The sequence below is a fragment of the Hyla sarda genome, chromosome 2, assembly GCF_029499605.1.
Source record: "Hyla sarda isolate aHylSar1 chromosome 2, aHylSar1.hap1, whole genome shotgun sequence".
Lineage (NCBI taxonomy): Eukaryota > Metazoa > Chordata > Amphibia > Anura > Hylidae > Hyla > Hyla sarda.
The window spans coordinates 345,481,657-345,508,109 of NC_079190.1; the positions used below are offsets into that span (position 1 = coordinate 345,481,657).

At 44.5% G+C, this 26,453-nt stretch overlaps 1 long non-coding RNA gene across 1 annotated transcript; it reads left to right on the forward strand.

The window, feature by feature from the left end:
* Positions 1-1,931: 1,931 nt before the first annotated feature.
* Positions 1,932-26,453, forward strand: LOC130356521 (uncharacterized). Its single transcript, XR_008888911.1, has 3 exons — positions 1,932-2,434; positions 13,768-13,852; positions 26,292-26,453. It is a non-coding gene; the product is annotated as an uncharacterized LOC130356521 (long non-coding RNA).

Genomic DNA, 26,453 nt, shown 5'->3' on the forward strand with positions numbered 1-26,453 from the left:
ATAGAAGTAGTAGTACCTGTAGTAATAGACATATCACCCCGGGTCTCAGTCCTGACACCCGATGCGATCGCCCTTTATATAGCAGAGATGCGGCTCTATACAGCGCTCCCATCTCTGCTCTATACTCCGGCCAGTGATGGGAATAGAACATCACTCATTCATATTTCCCACCCAGAGTGGTGATTGGCCGGATGGTTGCAGCCAATCACAGCTCTGAACGAAATATCAATGATTGAGTGGCCGTAGTACAGAGCAGAGATGCGAGTGCTGTATACAGCCGCTCCATCTCTGCAATAGACAGGACCATCACATCGGGTGTCAGTAGTGACATCCACTGTGATGTGTCCTTAACTGCAAGTACTACTACTCCCAACATGGAGCAGACTCTGCTCCATGCTGGGAGCTGTAGTACCTGCATTAATAGACAGATCTGATAAATAATCTGTCTAATAATGCAGGTAATACATCTCCCAGCAGTGAGCAGAGTGTGCTCCATGTTGGGAGTAGTAGTACCTGCAGGTAAGGAAAGATCACAGCGGGTATCACTCCTCTTGACACCCGCTGTGATCCTCCTGTAAAATGTATAGATGCAGCCGGCCGCTCTCCTATGGTCCCCTGCACTGCCGTATATATACACATATTCCTATTTCCCATTTCCCACAGAGAGCTGAAATTGGCTGGAACCATCTGGCCAATCACAGCTCTCTGCGGGAAATATGAATAGGTGTATATATACGTCAGTGCAGGGGACCATAGGAGTGCGGCCGCTGCATCTATACATTATACAGAAGGATCGCAACAAGCAATCTGTCAATTAGTACAGGTACTACTGCTCCCATCATGGAACAGTGTGTTCTATGCTGGGAGTAGTAGTACTACCTAAAAAATGTTTTGAAAAAAAGAACAATAAGTGAAAAACACATACACGCTACATTTTTATTACTGTCGGCTACATTTTTAGGTCTCCGCTCGCCCACATAAATTGATTCCTGCTTAAAAATTATTGAAAATTTTGTTATAAAAAAGATACATTTCGTTAGATACAATTTTTTCCTTCACTTCCTTTTTTATTTTTTTAAATGTTACCCTACGAAATTTTATTAAAAAAGGTATCTCCATCACTTTTTTGGATTGCTAAAGTCCAAAAAGAATGAAAACTGCCTGAAAAAACGCCAAAGTTAAAACCCACATATCGTTTTTCTTGGTGTATTTTCACTCCCATAGACTTCTATGGGAGAAAAATGCCACGATTTTGACTAAAAAAACGCCAGTGGCTCAACATGCTGCCATATGCAACGATATGAAAAACGCCAAAAAAGAGTGAAAAAACGCCAAAAGGATTTAAAAAAACGCCAAAGTGATAAATGCCAGGTGGAATAAGAATTTAGCGATTTCTCATTGATTTACAGCTAACATCTGGCCACAGCGTTTGTGGCTGAAAAAACGCCATGCGGCAGAATTGGCGTTTTTCTCAAAAAAAATAAATAAGTGGAATTCCAACCCATCTCCAGCTTTTGCAAAACTACAGCTCCCAGCATGCCCAGACAGCCTTCTGTTGTTTGGGCACCTGGAAGTTGTAGTTTACAACAGCTGAAGACACACTGGTTGGGAAACACTGTCCTCGACTGTAGATATTTGGTGTAATGGGAGCGCTCACATCCGTGCCAACACTGCCCAAACCTGTGCGCAATCTGTAATCACCTTACATTATCAGACCAGGGCACAGAGAAAAGTGGCATCTTCTTCATACACTCTGTTTCTAGGATGGCAGTTAAAATGGCTGCTGCAGCATAACAGTTGTCATAGCAACTACGCCTAGCTGGACTGTACTACTACAGGAACCTATAAACTGCCCCAAAAACACAGTAAAAATGATAAAGATGGTAGCTATATGATTAAAACAAAGATAGAAAAGTGCTTTGTCTTCTTGCTCTCATTTCTTTTAATATCATCCATTTTGCTGCTGTTGACCTGCTAGTTTATTTTACCCCCCAGTCAATGGTTCAGTCCTGGCTTTTATTGTTGCTAGGTAAGACTTTGCTGATTGGAGGGCCGCCATCAGGGGGGGTACAACTGGTACCCCAGTAAGGGACCCGGACCCCCAGGGAGGCCTGGCTGGCCCCAACACTCTTTCTTGTGAGTCAGTGAGTGACTGTCACTCACTGACGGCTGGGGGGGGGGAGGCATCACTATACACTGTGGCCCAGACTGGCCAGCGGGGGCTGGAGTGAGAGGGAGTGCCGTCCGGAGGGCAGCACACTGTCACTTTAAAATGGCAGGGGCTGCAGTTGGTATGAGACATGCCTGTGCGGCTCTCAGTCACCAGCAGGGCCTGCTAGTAGCAGCTGACCAGTGACGTCAGCTCATGTGTCCCTCCTCTTCCTGCCCAGTGCCTGCAATAGAGGAGCGGAGCAGCCTGCTACACTGCACACAGGTACTTACTTGTATGGGGGCAGTGTATGTGTGTATGGGGACAGTGTGTGTTTGTGTGTGTGTGTATATAAAGGGACAGTGTGTGTATATACAGTGGCAGTGTATGTGTATATGTGTGTATGATGGCAGTGTGTGTATATACAGTGGCAGTGTATGTGTATATAGTGGCTGTATATGTGTGTGTATGATGGCAGTGTATGTGTATATAGAAGCTGTCTGTGTATATAGAAGCTGTGTATATGTATGATGGCCATGTGTGTATAAAGGGGCAGTGTGTGTATATAGAGGCAGTGTATGTGTGTATGATGGCCATGTGTGTATAAAGGGGCAGTGTGTGTATATAGGGGCAGTGTATATATTTATGATGGCTGTGTGTGTATATACAGTGGCAGTGTATGTGTATATAGTGGCTGTATATGTGTGTATGATGGCAGTGTGTGTCTATATAGTGACAGTGTATATATTTATGATGGCTGTGTGTGTATATACAGTGGCAATGTATGTGTATATAGTGGCTGTATATGTGTGTATGATGGCAGTGTGTGTCTATATAGTGGCAGTGTATATGCATATAGAAGCTGTGTATGTGTATGATGTCCATGTGTGTATAAAGGGGCAGTGTGTGTATATAGAAGCTGTGTATGTGTATGATGTCCATGTGTGTATAAAGGGGCAGTGTGTGTATATAGGGGCAGTGTATATATTTATGATGGCTGTGTGTGTATATACAGTGGCAGTGTATGTGTATATAGTGGCTGTATATGTGTGTATGATGGCAGTGTGTGTCTATATAGTGGCAGTGTGTGTATATAGCAGCTGTGTATGTGTATGATGGCCATGTGTGTATAAAGGGGCAGTGTGTGTATATAGAGGCAGTGTATGTGTGTATGATGGCAGTGTGTGTCTATATAGTGGCAGTGTATGTGTATATAGAAGCTGTGTATGTGTATGATGGCCATGTGTATATAAAGGGGCAGTGTGTGTATATAGAAGCTGTGTATGTGTATGATGTCCATGTGTGTATAAAGGGGCAGTGTGTGTATATAGAGGCAGTGTATGTGTGTATGATGGCCATGTGTGTATAAAGGGGCAGTGTGTGTATATAGGGGCAGTGTATATATTTATGATGGCTGTGTGTGTGTATATACAGTGGCAGTGTATGTGTATATAGTGGCTGTATATGTGTGTATGATGGCAGTGTGTGTCTATATAGTGGCAGTGTATATATTTATGATGGCTGTGTGTGTATATACAGTGGCAATGTATGTGTATATAGTGGCTGTATATGTGTGTATGATGGCAGTGTGTGTCTATATAGTGGCAGTGTATATGCATATAGAAGCTGTGTATGTGTATGATGTCCATGTGTGTATAAAGGGGCAGTGTGTGTATATAGAAGCTGTGTATGTGTATGATGTCCATGTGTGTATAAAGGGGCAGTGTGTGTATATAGGGGCAGTGTATATATTTATGATGGCTGTGTGTGTATATACAGTGGCAGTGTATGTGTATATAGTGGCTGTATATGTGTGTATGATGGCAGTGTGTGTCTATATAGTGGCAGTGTGTGTATATAGCAGCTGTGTATGTGTATGATGGCCATGTGTGTATAAAGGGGCAGTGTGTGTATATAGAGGCAGTGTATGTGTGTATGATGGCAGTGTGTGTCTATATAGTGGCAGTGTATGTGTATATAGAAGCTGTGTATGTGTATGATGGCCATGTGTATATAAAGGGGCAGTGTGTGTATATAGAAGCTGTGTATGTGTATGATGTCCATGTGTGTATAAAGGGGCAGTGTGTGTATATAGAGGCAGTGTATGTGTGTATGATGGCCATGTGTGTATAAAGGGGCAGTGTGTGTATATAGGGGCAGTGTATATATTTATGATGGCTGTGTGTGTATATACAGTGGCAGTGTATGTGTATATAGTGGCTGTATATGTGTGTATGATGGCAGTGTGTGTCTATATAGTGGCAGTGTATATATTTATGATGGCTGTGTGTGTATATACAGTGGCAATGTATGTGTATATAGTGGCTGTATATGTGTGTATGATGGCAGTGTGTGTGTATATAGAGGCAGTGTATATATTTATGATGGATGTGTGTGTATATACAGGGGCAGTGTATGTGTATATAGTGGCTGTATATGTGTGTATGATGGCAGTGTGTGTCTATATAGTGGCAGTGTATATGCATATAGAAGCTGTGTATGTGTATGATGTCCATGTGTGTATAAAGGGGCATTGTGTGTATATAGAAGCTGTGTATGTGTATGATGTCCATGTGTGTATAAAGGGGCAGTGTGTGTATATAGGGGCAGTGTATATATTTATGATGGCTGTGTGTGTATATACAGTGGCAGTGTATGTGTATATAGTGGCTGTATATGTGTGTATGATGGCAGTGTGTGTCTATATAGTGGCAGTGTGTGTATATAGCAGCTGTATATGTGTATGATGGCCATGTGTGTATAAAGGGGCAGTGTGTGTATATAGAGGCAGTGTATGTGTGTATGATGGCAGTGTGTGTCTATATAGTGGCAGTGTATGTGTATATAGAAGCTGTGTATGTGTATGATGGCCATGTGTATATAAAGGGGCAGTGTGTGTATATAGAAGCTGTGTATGTGTATGATGTCCATGTGTGTATAAAGGGGCAGTGTGTGTATATAGAGGCAGTGTATGTGTGTATGATGGCAGTGTGTGTCTATATAGTGGCAGTGTATGTGTATATAGAAGCTGTGTATGTGTATGATGGCCATGTGTGTATAAAGGGGCAGTGTGTGTATATAGAAGTTGTGTATGTGTATGATGGCCATGTGTGTATAAAGGGGCAACGTGTGTACATAGAGGCAGTGTATATATTTATGATGGATGTGTGTGTATATACAGTGGCAGTGTCAGTGGCGGATCCAGGGGGGGGGGCAACGGGGCAATTGAAACCCCCCCCCGAGATTGCTGCCCCCCCGCTCCCTAGCATGGTGGAGCCGAAGCTGTAAGCTCCGGCTCCACCATTCACTAAACTTACACACACGCTGTGCGTACACAGCGTGTGAGCTGCGGGGACGAGATCCACCAAAGGCCGGGGCGATGACGTCACATCATCGCGCCGGCACCTGGAGGACCCGTCCCCGCGGCCTGCATACTGTAAGTAAAGGTATGCTCAGGGATTAGGGAAACAGGATATGCGCCATTGTTAGGAGGGGGGGTCAGAGAAAAGGGAATATTTAACCCTTTAAGGACCAAGGGCGTACAGGTACGCCTTTGCTCCCTGGTACTTAAGGACCAAGGGCGTACCTGTACGCCCGTGGGAATTTCGGTCCCCGCCGCGCGCCGGGCGGGGATCGCGCCGGGGTGACTGCTGATATCTATCAGCAGGCACCCCGCGCAAATGCCCAGGGGGGTCATTAGACCCCCCCATGTCGGCGATCGGCGCAAATCGCAAGTGAATTCACACTTGCGATTTGCACCGATTCCGGGTCATATGGGTCTATGGTGACCCGGAATAGAAGGGGGATCGGGGGTGTCCTAGACACCCACGATCCCCCTGTAGCGATAGGAGTGAGGTGGCAGGGTTGCCACCCCTCCTATCTCTGCTATTGGTGGTCTAGACGCGACCACCAATAGCAGATCGGGGGCGGAGGGGTTTACTTTCGGTTTCCCCCGTCCTGCCCACCCACAATAGGCGGGGCAGAACAGGGAAACCGACAGGGACCGGCGCCGAAGATCCACTTACCCATCAGCGGCAGCGGGCGACGATCGGCGGAAGAAGAGGACCGCGACGCAGCTCCCTGGATCCAACGGAAGCCTGTGAGTTACTTAGCAACATCTGGAGGGCTACAGTCTGAGACCACTATAGTGGTCTCTAAACTGTAACCCTCCAGATGTTGCAAAACTACAACTCCCAGCATGCCCAGAGAGCTGTTTAGGCTTGCTGGGAGTTGCAGTTTTGCAACAGCTGGAGGTCTACAGTTTGAGACCACTGCACAGTGATCTCTATACTGTGCACCTCCAGATCTTGCAAAACTACAACTCCCAGCATGCCCAGACAGCAGTTTGCTGTCTGGGCATGCTGGGAGTTGTAGTTTTGCAACATCTGGAGGTCCACAGTTTGGAGACCACACTGCAGTGGTCTCTAAACTATAGCTCTACAGATGTTGCAAAACTCCCAGCAAGCCTAAACACCAAACAGCTGTCTCTGCATGCTGGGAGTTGTAGTTGCGATCCCTCCAGCTGTTGCATAACTACATCTCCCAGCATGCCTTTCGGCGATCAGTACATGCTGGGAGTTGAAGTTTTGCAACAGCTGGAGACACACTGGTTGGAAAATACTGAGTTAGGTAACAGAACCTAACTGAAGGTTTTCCAACCAGTGTGCCTCCAGCTGCTGCAAAAGTACAACTCCCAGCATGCACGGTCTGTCAGTACATGCTAGGAGTTGTAGTTTTAAAACAGCTGGAGGTTTCCCTCCCCCCCCCCCATGTGAACGTACAGGGTACATTCACACTGGCGGGTTTACAGTAAGTTTTCTGCTTCAAGTTTGGGCTGTGGCAAATTTTTCACCGCAGCGCAAACTCATAGCGGTAAATTCACTGTAAACCCGCCAGTGTGAATGTACCCTAAAAACACTACACTACACTTACACATAATAAAGAGTAAAACACAACATATACACCCCCTTACACTGTCCCCCTAATAAAAAATAAAAAACGTATTGTACGGCAGTGTTTCCAAAACAGAGCCTCCAGCTGTTGCAAAACAACAACTCCCAGCATTTCCGGACAGCCACTGACTGTCCAGGCATGCTGGGAGTTTAGCAACAGCTGGAGGCACCCTGTTTGGGAATCACTGGCGTAGAATACCCCTATGTCCACCCCTGTGCAATCCCTAATTTAGTCCTCAAATGCGCATGGCGCTCTCTCACTTCGGAGCCCTGTCGTATTTCAAGGAAACAGTTTAGTGCCACATATGGGGTATCTCCGTACTCGGGAGAAATTGCGTTACTAATTTTGGGGGCTTTTTTTCCTTTTACCCCTTATGAAAAAGAAAAGTTGGGGTCTACACCAGCCTGTTAGTATAAAAAAAAAAAATTTTTTTTACACTAACATGCTGGTGTTGTCCTTTACTTTTTATTTTCACGGGAGGTAAAAGGAAAAAAAGACCCCCAAAATTTGTAACGCAATTTCTCCTGAGTACGGAAATACCCCATATGTGGGCGTAAAATGCTCTGCGGACGCACAACAAGGCTCAGGAGTGAGAGCACACCATGTACATTTGAGGCCTAAATTGGTGATTTGCACAGGGGTGGCTGATTTTACAGTGGTTCTGACATAAACACAAAACAATAAATACAGACATGTGACCCCATTTTGGAAACGACACCCCTCACGGAACGTAACAAGGGGTATAGTGAGCCTGAACACCCCACATGTGTTTGACAAATTTTCATTAAAGTTGGATGGGAAAGTGAAAAAAAAAAATTTTTTCACTAAAATGCTGGTGTCACCCTAAATTTTTCATTTTCACAAGGGAAAATAAAAAAAAGCCCCCCAAAATTTGTAACCCAATTTCTTCTGAGTAAGAGCATACCCCATATGTGGATGTAAAGTGCTCTATGGGTGCACTACAATGCTCAGAAGAGAAGGAGCGCCATTGGGATTTTGAAGAGAAAATTTGTCCGGAATTGAAGGCCACTTGTGTTTACAAAGCCCCCATGGTACCAGAACAATGGACCCCCCCCCCCATATGTGACCCCATTTTGGAAACTACACCCCTCATGTAATGTAATAAGGGGCGCAGTGAGCATTTACGCCCCATAGGTGTCTGCCAAATTTTTGGAACAGTGATCCGTGAAAATGAAAAATGGAATTTTCCATTTGCACAGCCCACTGTCCCAAAGATCTGTCAAACGCCAGTGGGGTGTAAATGCTCACTGCACCACTTATTAAATTCTGTGAGGGGTGTAGTTTCCAAAATGGGGTCACATGTGGGGGGGGGGTCCACTGTTCTGGCACCACGGGGGGCTTTGTAAATGCACATGGCCCCTGACTACCATTCCAAACTAATTCTCTTTCCAAAAGCTCAATGGTGCTCCTCCTCTTCTATGCATTGTAGTTCGCACGTAGTGCACTTCAGGTCCACTTATGGGGTACCTCCATACTCAGAAGAGATGGGGTTACAAATTTTGGGGGGTATTTTCTGCTATTAACCCTTGCAAAAATGTGAAATTTGGGGGGAAACACACATTTTTGTGAAAAAAATATATATATTTTTTTACATATGCAAAAGTCGTGAAACACGTGTGGGGTATTAAGGCTCACTTTATTCCTTGTTACATTCCTCAAGGGGTCTAGTTTCCAAAATGGTATGCCATGTGTTTTTTTTTTGCTGTTCTGGCACCATAGGGGCTTCCTAAATGCGACATGCCCCCCGAGCAAAATTTGTTCTCAAAAAGTCAAATATCACTCCTTCTCTTCGGAGCATTGTAGTTCGCCCGTAATGCACTTCATGCCAACTTATGGCGTACCTCCATACTCAGAAGAGATGGGGTTACAAATTTTGGGGGGTATTTTCTGCTATTAACCCTTGCAAAAATGTGAAATTTGGGGGGAAACACACATTTTAGTGGAAAAAAAAATATTTTTTTTACATATGCAAAAGTCGTGAAACACCTGTGGGGTATTAAGGCTCACTTTATTCCTTGTTACGTTCCCCAAGGGGTCTAGTTTCCAAAATGGTATGCCATGTGGGTTATTTTTGCTGTTCTGGCACCATAGGGGCTTCCTAAATGCAACATGCCCCCCAAAAACCATTTCTGAAAAACGTACTCTCCAAAATCCCCTTGTCGCTCCTTCGCTTCTGAGCCCTCTACTGCGCCCGCCGAACACTTTACATAGACATATGAGGTATGTGCTTACTCGAGAGAAATTGGGCTACAAATATAAGTATACATTTTCTCCTTTTACCCCTTGTAAAAATTCAAAAATTGGGTTTACAAGAACATGCGAGTGTAAAAAATAAAGATTGTGAATTTTCTCCTACACTTTGCTGCTATTCCTGTGAAACACCTAAAGGGTTAAAACACTTACTGATTGTCATTTTGAATACTTTGGGGGGGGGGGGGAGGGGGTGTAGTTTTTATAATGGGGTCATTTGTGGGGTATTTCTAATGGGAAGACCCTTCAAATCCACTTCAAACCTGAACTGGTCTCTGAAAAAAAGCGAGGTTCAAAATTTTGTGAAAAATTGGAAAATTGTTGCTGAACTTTGAAGCCCTCTGGTGTCTTCCAAAAGTAAAAACACGTCAATTTTATGATGCAAACATAAAGTAGACATATTGGAAATGTGAATAAAATAAAAAAATATTTTGAATATCCATTTTCCTTACAAGCAAAGAGCTTCAAAGTTAGAAAAATGCAAAATTTTCAAATTTTTCATCAAATTTTGGGATTTTTCACCAAGAAAGGATGCAAGTTACCACAAAATTTTACCACTTTGTTAAAGTAGAATATGTCACGAAAAAACAATCTCGGAATCAGATTGATAACTAAAAGCATTATAGAGTTATTAATGTTTAAAGTGACAGTGGTCAGATGTGCAAAAAACACTCTGGTCCTAAGGTGTAAAATGGCCTGGTCCTTAAGGGGTTAATGAGGGTCTGCAGGGCAAAGCACAGGGGGCATTATATGTGAAGAGCACATGACAGGGGGGCCCCCTGTCCTGTGCCCTTTACATATAATGTCCCCTGTGCTGTGCCACACATATACATTATATGTGTGGGGCACACAGCACAGGGGGCATTATATGTGTGGGGCACAGCACAGGGGGACATTATATGATATAATGCCCCCCTGCCCTGTGCCCCTCACATATAATGCCCCCTGTGCTGTTCCCCTCACATATAATGCCCACTGTGCTGTGCCACACATATATATTATATGTGTGGGGCACAGCACAGGGGGCATTATATGTGTGGGGCACAGGACAGGGGGGCATTATATCATAGAATGCCCCCTGTTCTGTGCCCCACATTTATAATGCCCCCTGTGCTGTGCCCCTCACATATATTGCCCCCTGTGCTGTTCCCCTCACATATATTGCCCCCTGTGCTGTGCCCCTCACAGATAATGCTCCTGTCATGTGCCCCTCACATATAATGCCCCCATTCTTTGCCCCTCACATATAATGCCCCCATCATGCGCCCCTCATATATAATGCCCCCTGTGCTGTGCCCTTCACATATAATGCCCCCATCATGCGCCCCTCACATATAATGCCCCCTGTGCTGTGCCACACATATAAATTATATGTGTGGGGCACACAGCACAGGGGGCATTATATGTGTGGGGCACAGCACAGGGGGGCATTATATGATATAATGCCCCCCTGTCCTGTGCCCCTCACATATAATGCCCCCTGTGCTGTGCCCCTCACATATAATGCCCCCTGTGCTGTGCCACACATATAAATTATATGTGTGGGGCACAGCACAGGGGGCATTATATGTGTGGGGCACAGCACAGGGGGCATTATATGTGTGGGGCACAGGACAGGGGGGCATTATATCATATAATGCCCCCTGTTCTGTACCCCACACTTATAATGCCCCCCTGTCCTGTGCCCTTCACATATAATGTCCCCTGTGCTGTTCCCCTCACATAATGCCCCCTGTGCTGTGCCACACATATAAATTATATGTGTGGGGCACACAGCACAGGGGGCATTATATGTGTGGGACACAGCACAGGGGGGCATTATATGATATAATGCCCCCCTTTCCTGTGCCCCTCACATATAATGCCCCCTGTGCTGTGCCCCTCACATATAATGCCCCCTGTGCTGTGCCACACATATAAATTATATGTGTGGGGCACAGCACAGGGGGCATTATATGTGTGGGGCACAGCACAGGGGGCATTATATGATATAATGCCCCCCTGTGCTGTGCCCCTCACATATAATGCCCCCTGTGCTGTGCCCCTCACATATAATGTCCCCTGTGCTGTGCCACACATGTAAATTATATGTGTGGGGCACAGCACAGGGGGCATTATATGTGTGGGGCACAGCACAGGGGGCATTATATGTGTGGGGCACAGGACAGGGGGGCATTATATCATATATTGCCCCCTGTTCTGTGCCCCACACTTATAATGCCCCCTGTGCTGTGCCCCTCACATATATTGCCCCCTGTGCTGTTCCCCTCACATATATTGCCCCCTGTGCTGTGCCCCTCACATATAATGCCCCCTGTGCTGTGCCCCTCACATATAATGCCCCCATCATGCGCCCCTCACATATAATGCCCTCTGTGCTGTGCCCCTCACAGATAATGGTCCTGTCATGTGCCCCTCACATATAATGCCCCCATTCTTTGCCCCTCACATATAATGCCCCCATCATGCGTCCCTCATATATAATGCCCCCTGTGCTGTGCCCTTCACATATAATGCCCCCATCATGCGCCCCTCACATATAATGCCCCCTGTGCTGTGCCACACATATAAATTATATGTGTGGGGCACACAGCACAGGGGGCATTATATGTGTGGGGCACAGCACAGGGGGGCATTATTTGATATAATGCCCCCCTGTCCTGTGCCCCTCACATATAATGCCCCCTGTGCTGTGCCCCTCACATATAATGCCCCCTGTGCTGTGCCACACATATAAATTATATGTGTGGGGCACAGCCCAGGGGGCATTATATGTGTGGGGCACAGCACAGGGGGCATTATATGTGTGGGGCACAGGACAGGGGGGCATTATATCATATAATGCCCCCTGTTCTGTGCCCCACACTTATAATGCCCCCTGTGCTGTGCCCCTCACATATATTGCCCCCTGTGCTGTTCCCCTCACATATATTGCCCCCTGTGCTGTGTCCCACACATATAATGCCCCCTGTGCTGTGCCCCTCACATATAATTCCCCATCATGCGCCCCTCATATATAATGCCCCCATCATGCGACCCTCACATATAATGCCCCCTGTGCTGTGCCCCTCACATATAATGCTCCTGTCATGTGCCCCTCACATATAATGCCCCCATTCTTTGCCCCTCACATATAATGCCCCCATCATGCGCCCCTCATATAGAATGCCCCCTGTGCTGTGCCCTTCACATATAATGCCCCCATCATGCGCCCCTCACATATAATGCCCCCTGTGCTGTGCCCCTCACATATAATGCTCCTGTCATGTGCCCCTCACATATAATGCCCCCATTCTTTGCCCCTCACATATAATGCCCCCTGTGCTGTGCCCCTCACATATAATGCCCCCATCATGCGCCCCTCACATATAATGCCCCCTGTGCTGTGCCCCTCACATATAATGTTCCTGTCATGTGCTCCAAACATATAATGCCCCCTGTGCTGTGCCCCTCACATATAATGCCCCCTGAGGGGACAGGACATGGCGCTTTATATGTGAAGGGCACAGCACAGGGGGCATTATATGTGAGGGGCGCATGATGGGGGCATTATATGTGAGGGGCACAGCACAGGGGGCATTATATGTGCGGGACGCATGATGGGGGCATTATGTGTGCGAGACGCATGATGGGGGCTTTATATATGAGGGGCACATGATGGAGGCATTATATGTGAGGGGCAAAGAATGGGGGCATTATATGTGAAGGGCACAGCACAGGGGGCATTAAATGTGTGGGGCACATGACAGGAGCATTATATGTGAGGGGCACAGCACAGAGGGCATTATTATGTGGGGGGGGAACAGGACGAGTCATAATTATTATATGTAGGGGCACAAGATGGGGCATTATTACTATATGTGAAGGCACAGAGTGTTTTGCCTTTCAGAAGTATAGTGTATATTATGAAGAATTTCTGGGGTGGTACATTTTTTAGGGGCCACAATACATTACGGTATTTTACTCAGAGGGTGCACTGCACAGCAAGTTATTTTCAGAGAGTGTGGTAGTATTAGATTTAGAGGGCACAGTGTGTGTTAGTATTATATTCAGAGGGTGCAGTGTTTGGTAGTATTAAATTTAGAGGGCACAGTGTGTGGTAGTATTATATTCAGAGGGTGCAGTGTGTGGTAGTATTATATTCAGAGGGTGCAGTGTGTGGTAGTATATTTAGAGGGCACAGTGTGTGATAGCATTATATTCAGAGGGTGCAGTGTGTGATAGTATTATATTCAGAGGGTACAGTGTATGGCGGTATTATATTCAAAAGGTACAGTGTGTTGTATATTCAGGGGGTACAGTGTGTCAGAATTATATTCAGAGGGTGTGTGCCAGTATTATATTCAAAGAATACAGTGTTTGGCAGTATTATAATAATTATTGTTTTCATATAGAGGATCAGAATGCGCTGACATAGTGAGGAGACGTCTGGGCATCAAGTTCTGCAGAGAGAAGATTTAGCTGGAAGAAATCCTGGCGGTATGTACCAGCTGAATTAGATAAGGAAAGACTATAGAGAAGACGTCACCTGTAATCACTGATATCATTGTGTATTCTCCTCACAATAGAGAAGACGTCACCTGTAATCACTGATCTCTATAGTGAGGAGAATACACAATGATATCAGTGATTACAGGTGACGTCTTCTCTATAGTGAGAATACACAATGATATCAGTGATTACAGGCGACATCTTCTCTATAGTGAGGAGAATACACAATGATATCAGTGATTACAGGTGACGTCTTCTCTATAGTGAGGAGAATACACAATGATATCAGTGACTACAGGTGACGTCTTCTCTATAGTGTGGAGAATACACAATGATATCAGTGACTACAGGTGACGTCTTCTCTATAGTGAGGAGAATATACAATGATAAGACGTCACCTGTAGTCACTGATATTACTGTGTATTCTCCTCACTATAGAGAAGACGTCACCTGTAGTCACTGATATCATTGTGTATTCTCCTCACTATAGAGAAGACATCACCTGTAGTCACTGATATTATTGTGTTTTCTCCTCACTATAGAGAAGACGTCACCTGTAGTCACTGATATCATTGTGTTTTCTCCTCACTATAGGGATGAGGTCACCTGTAATCACTGATATCATTGTGTATTCTCCTCACTATGTCCCATCAGAGCTGGAGTTACTTGTAAGTTGTGCAGTTATGATGGGTGAAACAACAACTCCCAGCATCCCCTCACCACTGCTTAGGTCATACTGGGAGCTGTAGTTTTAAATGGTAAAAATGTCTTTAGCACTTTCCCATTCTGTGGCAATTGCTATATTTGATTATTATTCTGACATGTGAGCATGGCCAAAAAGTCTTAAACAAGGTTAGGACTGTATGATACATTTAATAATATTGTAAGTTCTGTAATCTTTTTTTCTGTCCGCCAACACAAAATACTCTAATAGTGCCCCCCCCGAGACTCGACTCTGGATCCGCCCTTGGGCAGTGTATGTGTATATAGTGGCTGTATATGTGTGTATGATGGCAGTGTGTGTCTATATAGTGGCAGTGTATATGCATATAGAAGCTGTGTATGTGTGTATGAGGGCCATGTGTGTATAAAGGGGCAGTGTGTGTATATAGAGGCAGTGTATATATTTATGATGGCTGTGTGTGTATATACAGGTGCAGTGTGTGTATATAGTGGCTGTATATGTGTGTATGATGGCAGTGTGTGTCTATATAGTGGCAGTGTATATGCATATAGAAGCTGTGTATGTGTGTATGATGGCCATGTGTGTATAAAGAGGCAGTGTGTGTATATAGAAGCTGTGTATGATGGCCATGTGTATAGAGAGGGAGTGTATATATTTATGATGGCTGTGTGTGTTTATACAGTGGCAGTGTATGTGTATATAGTGGCTGTATATGTGTGTATGATGGCAGTGTGTGTCTATATAGTGGCAGTGTATATGCATATAGAAGCTGTGTATGTGTGTATGATGGCCATGTGTGTATAAAGAGGCAGTGTGTGTATATAGAAGCTGTGTATGATGGCCATGTGTATAGAGAGGCAGTGTATATATTTATGATGGCTGTGTGTGTTTATACAGTGGCAGTGTATGTGTATATAGTGGCTGTATATGTGTGTATGATGGCAGTGTGTGTCTATATAGTGGCAGTGTATATGCATATAGAAGCTGTGTATGTGTGTATAATGGTCATGTGTGTATAAAGGGGCAGTGTGTGTATATAGAAGTTGTGTATGTGTATGATGTCCATGTGTGTATAAAGGGGCAGTGTGTGTATATAGAGGCAGTGTATATATTTATGATGGCTGTGTGTGTATATACAGTGGCAGTGTATGTGTATATAGTGGCTGTATATGTGTGTATGATGGCAGTGTATGTGTATATAGAAGCTGTGTGTGTATATAGAAGCTGTGTATGTGTATGATGGCCATGTGTGTATAAAGGGGCAGTGTGTGTATATAGAAGTTGTGTATGTGTATGATGTCCATGTGTGTATAAAGGGGCAGTGTGTGTGTGTATAGAGGTAGTGTATATATTTATGATGGGTGTGTGTGTATATACAGTGGCAGTGTATGTGTATATAGTGGCTGTATATGTGTGTATGATGGCAGTGTATATGCATATAGAAGCTGTGTATGTGTGTATGATGGCCATGTGTGTATAAAGGGGCAGTGTGTGTATATAGAAGTTGTGTATGTGTATGATGGCCATGTGTGTATAAAGGGGCAGTGTGTGTATATAGAGGCAGTGTATATATTTACGATGGATGTGTGTGTATATACAGGGGCAGTGTATGTGTATATAGTGGCTGTATATGTGTGTATGATGGCAGTGTGTGTCTATATAGTGGCAGTGTATGTGTATATAGAAGCTGTGTATGTGTATGATGGCCATGTGTGTATAAAGGGGCAGTGTGTGTATATAGAAGTTGTGTATGTGTATGATGTCCATGTGTGTATAAAGGGGCAATGTGTGTATATAGAGGCAGTGTATATATTTATGATGGATGTGTGTGTATATACAGTGGCAGTGTATGTGTATATAGTGGCTGTATATGTGTGTATGATGGCAGTGTATGTGTATATAGAAGCTGTGTGTGTATATAGAAGCTGTGTATGTGTATGATGGCCATGTGTGTATAAAGGGGCAGTGTGTGTATATAGCAGCTGTGTATGTGTATGTATGATGGCCATGTGTGTATAAAGGGGCAGTGTGTGTATATAGAGGCATTGTATATATTTATGATGACTGTGTGTGTATATACAGTGGCAGCGTATGTGTATATAGTGGCTGTATATGTGTGTATGATGGCAGTGTGCATCTATATAGTGGCAGTGTATATGCATATAGAAGCTGTGTATGTGTGTATGAGGGCCATGTGTGTATAAAGGGGCAGTGTGTGTATATAGAGGCAGTGTATATATTTATGATGGCTGTGTGTGTATATGCAGGGGCAGTGTGTGTGTATAGTGGCTGTATATGTGTGTATGATGGCAGTGTGTGTCTTTATAGTGGCAGTGTATATGCATATAGAAGCTGTGTGTGTATATAGAAGCTGTGTATGTGTATGATGGCCATGTGTGTATAAAGGGGCAGTGTGTGTATATAGCAGCTGTGTATGTGTATGTATGATGGCCATGTGTGTATAAAGGGGCAGTGTGTGTACATAGAGGCAGTGTATATATTTATGATGGCTGTGTGTGTATATACAGTGGCAGTGTATGTGTATATAGTGGCTGTATATGTGTGTATGATGGCAGTGTGTATCTATATAGTGGCAGTGTATATGCATATAGAAGCTGTGTATGTGTGTATGAGGGCCATGTGTGTATAAAGGGGCAGTGTGTGTATATAGAGGCAGTGTATATATTTATGATGGCTGTGTGTGTATATGCAGGGGCAGTGTGTGTATATAGTGGCTGTATATGTGCGTATGATGGCAGTGTATATATTTATGATGGCTGTGTGTGTATATACAGTGGCAGTGTATATGTATATAGTGGCTGTATATGTGTGTATGATGGCAGTGTGTGTCTATATAGTGGCAGTGTATATGCATATAGAAGCTGTGTATGTGTGTATGATGGCCATATGTGTATAAAGAGGCAGTGTGTGTATATAGAAGCTGTGTATCATGGCCATATGTATATAGAGGCAGTGTATATATTTATGATGGCTGTGTGTGTTTATACAGTGGCAGTGTATATGTATATAGTGGCTGTATATGTGTGTATGATGGCAGTGTGTGTCTATATAGTGGCAGTGTATATGCATATAGAAGCTGTGTATGTGTGTATGATGGTCATGTGTATATAAAGGGGCAGTGTGTGTATATAGAAGCTGTGTATGTGTATGATGTCCATGTGTGTATTAAGGGGCAGTGTGTGTATATAGGAGCAGTGTATATATGTATGATGGCTGTGTGTATATACAGTGGCAGTGTATGTGTATATAGTGGCTGTATATCTGTGTATGATGGCAGTGTATATGCATATAGAAGCTGTGTATGTGTGTGTGTATGATGGCAATGTGTGTATAAAGGGGCAGTGTGTGTATATAGAAGCTGTGTATGTGTATGATGGCCATATGTGTATATAGTGGCAGTATGTGTATATAGAAGCTGTGTATGTGTATGATGGCCATGTGTGTATAAAGGGGCAGTGTGTGTATATAGAGGCAGTGTATATATTTACGATGGATGTATGTGTATATACAGTGGCAGTGTATGTGTATATAGTGGCTGTATATGTGTGTATGATGGCAGTGTATGTGTATATAGAAGCTGTGTGTGTATATCGAAGCTGTGTATGTGTATGATGGCCATGTGTGTATAAAGGGGCAGTGTGTGTATATAGCAGCTGTGTATGTGTATGATGGCCATGTGTGTATAAAGGGGCAGTGTGTGTATATAGAGGCAGTGTATATATTTATGATGGCTGTGTGTGTATATACAGTAGCAGTGTATGTGTATTTAGTGGCTGTATATGTGTGTATGATGGCAGTGTGTGTCTATATAGTGGCAGTGTATATGCATATAGAAGCTGTGTATTTGTATGATGGCCATGTGTGTATAAAGGGGCAGTGTGTGTATATAGAAGCTGTGTATGTGTGTATGATGGCCATGTGTGTATAAAGGGGCAGTGTGTGTATATAGGGGCAGTGTATATATTTATGATGGCTGTGTGTGTATATACAGTGGCAGTGTATGTGTATATAGTGGCTGTATATGTGTGTATGATGGCAGTGTGTGTCTATATAGTGGCAGTGTATATGCATATAGAAGCTGTGTATGTGTATGATGGCCATGTGTGTATAAAGGGGCAGTGTGTGTATATAGAGGCAGTGTATATATTTATGATGGATGTGTGTGTATATATACAGTGGCAATGTATGTGTATATAGTGGCTGTATATGTGTGTATGATGGCAGTGTATATGCATATAGAAGCTGTGTATGTGTGTATGATGGCCATGTGTCTATAAAGGGGCAGTGTGTGTATATAGAAGCTGTGTATGTGTATAATGGCCATGTGTGTATAAAGGGGCAGTGTGTGTATATAGAAGCTGTGTATGTGTATGATGGCCATATGTGTATATAGTGGCAGTGTGTGTATATAGAAGCTGTGTATGTGTATGATGGCTGTGTGTGTATAAAGGGGCAGTGTGTGTATATAGAAGCTGTGTATGATGTCCATGTGTGTATAAAGAGGCAGTGTGTGTATATAGAGGCAGTGTATATATTTACGATGGATGTGTGTGTATATACAGGGGCAGTGTATGTGTATATAGTGGCTGTATATGTGTGTATGATGGCAGTGTGTGTCTATAGTGGCAGTGTATGTGTATATAGAAGCTGTGTATGTGTATGATGGCCATGTGTGTATAAAGAGGCAGTGTGTGTATATAGCAGCTGTGTATGTGGATGATGGCCATGTGTGTATAAAGGGGCTGTGTGTGTATATAGAGGCAGTGTATATATTTATGATGGCTGTGTGTGTATATACAGTGGCAGCGTATATGTATATAGTGGCTGTATATGTGTGTATGATGGCAGTGTATGTGTATAAGGAAGCTGTGTGTGTATATAGAAGCTGTGTATGTGTATGATGGCCATGTGTGTATAAAGAGGCAGTGTGTGTATATAGCAGCTGTGTATGTGGATGATGGCCATGTGTGTATAAAGGGGCTGTGTGTGTATATAGAGGCAGTGTATATATTTATGATGGCTGTGTGTGTATATACAGTGGCAGCGTATATGTATATAGTGGCTGTATATGTGTGTATGATGGCAGTGTATGTGTATATAGAAGCTGTGTGTGTATATAGAAGCTGTGTATGTGTATGATGGCCATATGTGTATATAGTGGCAGTGTGTGTATATAGAAGCTGTGTATGTGTATGATGGCTGTGTGTGTATAAAGGGGCAGTGTGTGTATATAGAGGCAGTGTATGTGTGTATGATGGCAGTGTGTGTCTATATAGTGGCAGTGTATATGCATATAGAAGCTGTGTATATGTATGATGGCCATGTGTGTATAAAGGGGCAGTGTGTGTATATAGAGGCAGTGTATGTGTGTATGATGGCAGTGTGTGTCTATATAATGGCAGTGTATGTGTATATACAAGCTGTGTATGTGTATGATGGCCATGTGTGTATAAAGGGGCAGTGTGTGTATATAGAAGTTGTGTATGTGTATGATGTCCATGTGTGTATAAAGGGGCAGTGTGTGTATAAAGAGGCAGTGTATATATTTATGATGGATGTGTGTGTATATACAGTGGTAGTGTATGTGTATATAGTGGCTGTATATGTGTGTATGATGGCAGTGTATGTGTATATAGAAGCTGTGTGTGTATATAGAAGCTGTGTATGTGTATGATGGCCATGTGTGTATAAAGGGGCAGTGTGTGTATATAGCAGCTGTGTATGTGTATGATGGCCATGTGTGTATAAAGGAGCAGTGTATATATTTATGATGGCTGTGTGTGTATATACAGTGGCAGTGTATGTGTATATAGTGGCTGTATATGTGTGTATAATGGCAGTGTATATGCATATAGAAGCTGTGTATGTGTGTATGATGGCAGTGTATGTGTATATAGAAGCTGTGTGTGTATATAGAAGCTGTGTATGTCTATGATGGCCATGTGTGTATAAAGGGTCAGTGTGTGTATATAGCAGCTGTGTATGTGTATGATGGCCATGTGTGTATAAAGGGGCAGTGTGTGTATATAGAGGCAGTGTATGTGTGTATGATGGCAGTGTGTGTATATACAGTGGCAGTGTATATGTATATAGTGGCTGTATATGTGTGTATGATGGCAGTGTGTGTCTATATAGTGGCAGTGTATGTGTATATAGAAGCAGTGTATGTGTATGATGGCCATGTGTGTATAAAGGGGCAGTGGGGGGAATTTATCATTGTATATAGAGCTATTTTGTCTCTATTTTTTGGGCAAAAAAAAGCGCAAGTGATTTTTTTGCGCAAATTTTAATAGAACTTTTCATCCCCTTGTCTACGGTTAATTCATAGAGCATTTTCTACTGTAGAATTAATTTACTAACTACGTTGTTTTTTTTTTTTTTGTGCAAAAAAATGCGCAAGCGCCATTTTCTTGCGCAAATATACACCACCTCGGAGGACACTTACCAAAAGTGTCTATTTTGGCACAGCAAGGACTGCTACTCCCATCATGGGACAGACTCTGCCTATGATAGGAGTTATAGTCCAGAGGCTGAGGTGCAGATCGCACCGGGTCATTCTCTAGAGACCCGCTGTGATCCGCATTTATTAACCGTAAAAGTCGGCGGTACATGCTGCCACCGGCTTCTATATACACTGTCATAATTCATAATCCCCTCCGCTGGGAGAGGGGAGCTCTGATTGTTGGATAGCTATTAACTAATCAGAGCTCCCCTCTCCCGGCGAGGATTATGACTTGTAAGAGCTGTATATAGGAGCTGGCGGGCAGTGCAGTGTAGACGCATGTACCGCCGGCTTGTATAGTTAATAAATGCGGATCGCAGCGGGTCTCTGGAGAATGATCTGCTGCGATCTGCCCCTCTGCCCTTGGACTACTACTCACATCATGGGACAGAGTCTGTCCCATGATGGGAATAGTTGTAGTTCCGCAACGCTGAGGGATGGCACTTGCACATCCCCCGGCTGCGGGACATTTAGAACTACTACTCTCATCATGGAAAGACTCTTCCCATGATGGGAGTTGTAGTCCAGGGGCTGAGGTGCAGATCGCACTGGGTCATTATCCAGAGACCCGCTGCGATCCGCATTTATTAACTAAAGAAGTCGGTGGTACATGCGGCTACATCGCACTGCCACCGGCTTCTATATACACTGTCATAATTCATAATCGCCGCCGCCGGGAGAGGAGAGCTCTGATTGGTCAATAGCTATCCACCAATCAGAGCTCCCTTCTCCCTGCGGGGATTATGAATTATGACAGTGTACTGTATATAGAAGCCGGTGGCAGCACGATGTAGACGCATGTACCACCGGCTTTTTAATTTAAATGCGGATCGCAGCAGATCATTCTGGAGATCTGCTGTGATCCGCGTTTATAAATGGCATTCAGTTAACCCGGCGATGCGCGGCATCGCATGGGTTAACTGGCAGAAGCCCCCTGTTTCCAGCAGGGGACAACTTCTGCAACACCCCCCAGGACCATCTGTCGACTGTCCTGGTCAGCGATCACTGTGATTGGTCCCTGTGGACCAATCACAGGGAATGAGCTGACTGGGGGGTAAAGTTCATTTCCCCTGCTCTGCCCGCCGCTAGAGGTCCGGGCACAGCAGGGGAAGATGACGCCGAGAGCTGCGGCGGGGACCGCGACACTTACCAAACAGCTGGAGGCACACGGTTTGACGGCGGCTGCATCTGCATCAGAGGCAGCAGTGAAGCTCTTCACTGCTGCTTCTGGTAGTTTAAAAACTACAACTCCCAGCATGCTGAGAGTTGTAGTTTTGCAACATCTGGAGGGCCGCAGTTTGGAGACCACTGTACAGTGGTCTCCAATCTGTGCTTTTCCAGATGTTGCAAAACTACAACTCCCAGCATGTCCAGACAGTCCAGGCATGCTGGGAGTTGTAGTTCTGTAACATTGGTCCTTCAGATGTTGCCGACCTACAATTCCCAGCATGCCTTGGCAGTCTGGACATGCTGAGAGTTGTAGTTTTGCAACAGCTGGAGGACTACGGTTTGGACACCACTACACAGTGGTCTCCAAACTGTTCTCCTCCAGTTGTTGCAAAACTACAACTCTCAGCATGCCCTTCGGCTGCTTGGGCATGCTGGGAGTTGTAGTTTTGCAACAACTGGAGGCACACTGGTTGGGAAACATTGTCTGTTTCCTAACTCAGTGTTTCCCTACCTGTATGCCTCCAGCTGTTGCAAAACTATAACTCCCAGCATGCACAGACAAACTGTACATGCTGGAAGTTGTAGTTTTGCAACAGCTGGAGGTGCACGGGTTGGGTAACACTGAGTTAAGTAACAAACTCTCAGTGTTTTGCAACCAGTGTGCCTCCAGCTGTTGCTTAACTACAGCCCCCCATGATGGGAGTTGTAGTTCAGCAACAATTGGAGACTCCCTTATTATGAACACGCTGCATAAAAAAAATGTACTAACCCATATTTCTTGTTTTTCTTTTCTTCTCATTTCAGATACGTGAATGCGGAGGACTACGTCGGATTCGGTGGACTGCGACGATGACCAGCGGTTTTTTATTTTTATTATTTCAATAAAATGGTTAACAAGTGCTGTGGGGGAGTGTTTTTTTAAATACATTTTTTTCAATGTGTCTGTGTTTTTTATAATTGAATTTTCAGGGTTAGTAGTGGAAGCTGTCTTATAGACGGAATCCATTACTATGCCAGGGCTTAGCGTTAAGCCCCAAAAACAGCTAGCGCTAACCCCCAATTATTACCCCGGTACCCACCGCCACAGGGGTGCCGGGAAGAGCCGGTACCAACAGGCCCGGAGCGTCAAAAATGGTGCTCCTGGGCCTAGGCGGTAACAGGCTGGCGTTACTTAGGCTGGGGAGGGCCAGTAACAATGGTCCTCGCCCACCCTGATAACGTTAGGCTGTTGCTGTTTGGTTGGTCTTGTGCTGATACTGAAAATAATGGGAACCCTATGTGTTTTTGTTTTTTTTTATAAATAAATAAATTTAAAAAAGGGTGTGGTTCCCTAAGTTTTTTCAGTATCAGCCAGATACCAACCAAGCAGCAACAGCCTGACGTTACCAGGGTGGGTGAGGACCATTGTTACTGGCCCTCCCCAGCTCAAATAACGCCAGCCTGTTACCGTCTATGCCCAGGAGCACCATTTTTGACGCTCCGGGCCTGTTGGTACCGGCTCCTCCCGGCATCCCAGTGGCGGTGGGTACCGGGGTAATATTTGGAGGTTAGCGCTAGCTGTTTTTGGGGCTAACGCTAAGCCCCGGCTTGGTAATGGATTCTGTCTACTAGACGCCTTCCACTACTAAGCCTGAAAATTCAATTATAAAAGACACAACACATTGAAAAAAAATCGATTTAAAAAAACACTCCCCCCCCCTCAGCCCTCGTTAACCCTTTTATTTATATTTTTTTTAAACGCTGTTCATCGTCGCAATCCATCAAATCTGACATAGTTCTCCACATTCACGTATCTAAATTTCAAAGAAAAAAAAAAGTTTAGTACATTTTTTTGTTTCCACACACCAGCAAAAACGCAAGTAAAAAACACAAGAAAAACTGACAAAACGCAGGAAAAAGCTGGGACAGTTTTTCTGACATTTTTTATGATGCATAAAAAAACCTCACTGGAATCCTGGCCTCAAAGCAATAGAACAAAGGGGGAGATGTATCATTGCATTTAGACCATTTTTCACATCTACAAATTTTGCGCAATTTTTTTGCATAGAGCTGTGTTTTTTTTGGTGGACAGTTTTCTAAAGTTGTCACCAGTTTGGTCTACCGTACACCACCTAATCGAGTGGACTGGTATGTATGAATTGCGCAAAAAAAAGTAGATGTTTTTTTTTGCGCAACTGCGCTTTTTTTTTTTGCAAGATAAGTAGTCTAACCTAAGAGTGCTAGCAAGGACTCGTAGAAAATGGCAGACGGTGGAAGATGCAGGTGGGGGACGGAGCCGTCTCTCAGCACTGCAGTACTACAACTACTCCCATCATGGGACAGAATCTGTCCCATAATGGGAGTAGTTGTAGTACCACACGCGGAGAGACGCACATCCCCCGTCTGCAGGACTCTATTGTGACTGTTAAGACTACTACTCCCATCATGGACAGACTCTGTCCATGATGGGAGTTGAAGTCCTGGGGCTGAAGGACAGATCGCAGCAGGTCATTCTCCAGAGACCCGCTGCAATCTGCATTTATTAACTTAAAAAGCTGGCTGTACATACGGCTCCACTGCGCTGCCGCCGACTCCCGTATGCAGATGTCACGATTCATAATCCCCGCCGCCGGGAGACAGGAGCTCTGATTGGTGTAAAGCTATTCACCACTATTCACCAATCAGAGCTCCTGTCTTCTGGCGGGGATTATGAATTGTGACAGGTCTATACAGGGGAGTGAGTGGAGCCGCTTCTACAGTATATAATTGTTATGTGCACTGTACCCCCCCCCCCCCTCCCCCAGACTAATACTGACTCCTTCTATAGTGAGCGCTGGGACCGCTGTGTGATTGACAGGTCTTCAGCGCGAGTGTCCGGCCCCACTGACCTTTACATGTTGTAAATCTTCATGATACACACTGCTCGTCCTCCTCTTCATTATTCTGATGCCGGAGACGAGCGGCTTCTGTATCATAGTCTATAGACAGAGCGTTCCCTCCCTGCCTCCACACTGCACAGGGCTGGGGCCAGACATCGGCGGGGGGCGCTCTGACTATAGTGAAAGCAGAAGCCGCGCGTCTCCGGTATCAGAAGAAAGAAGAGGAGGACGGGCAGTGTGTATCATGAAGATTTATAACATATAAAGGTCAGTGGGGCCCGGACACTTGCGCTGGGGACCTGTGTGTCAATCACACAGCGGTCCCAGCGCTCACTTTACAGGGGGTCACTATTAGTCTGTGGTGGGGAAATACACATAACAATTATATACTGTAGAAGCGGCTCCACTCGCTCCCCTGTATAGACCTGTCACAATTCATAATCCCCGCCAGAAGACAGGAGCTCTGATTGGTTTATAGGGGTGAATAGCTTTCCACCAATCAGAGCTCCGGTCTCCCGGCGGCAGGGATTATGAATCTTGACATCTGTATACAGGAGGGGGCGGGGAGTGCAGTGTTTTTAAGTTAATAAATGCAGATCGCAGCGGGTCTCTGGAGAATGACCTGCTGCAATCTGTCCTTCAACCCAAGGACTACAACTCCCATCTTTGACAGAGTCTGTCCATGATGGGAGTAGTAGTCCTAAGAGTCACAATACAGTTTCGCAGCTGGGGGATGTGCAAGAGCCATCCCTCAGCACTGCGGTACTACAACTACTCCCATCATGGGACACAAAATGTCCCATGATGGGAGTAGTAGTCCAAGGGCAGACTGACAGATCTCAGCGGTCTCACTCTTGAGACCCCTTGCAACTTCTCTGCCCCTGCCCCCTAGTGATGACATCATTAGGGGGCGGAGCTTCACAGTCCAGGCCTGAAGCCAGGGTGGTAAATATGGCTCTGTTCTCATTATGCGTTTTGCATAAAGGGAACAGAGCCTTTTTGGCAGTGTGTTCCCAAACAGGGAGACTCCAGCTGTTGTTTACCTACAGCCCCCATGATGGGAGTTGTAGTTTAGCAACAATTGGAGGCTCCCTCTTTAGGAACACACTGCATTATTTGCACTCTCCCCAGGGGAGAGCACCAAAAATGTACTAAACCATTTTTCGTGTTTTTATTTTCTTGTCATTTCAGATACGTAAATGCGGAGGACTACCTGAGATTCGGTGGACTGTGACGATGACCAGCGTTTTTTAATGTCAATAAAAGTGTTAACGAGGGCTGTGGGGGAGTGTTTTTTTAAATACATTTTTCATTTAATGTGTTGTGTTTTTTATAATTAAAATTTCAGGCTTA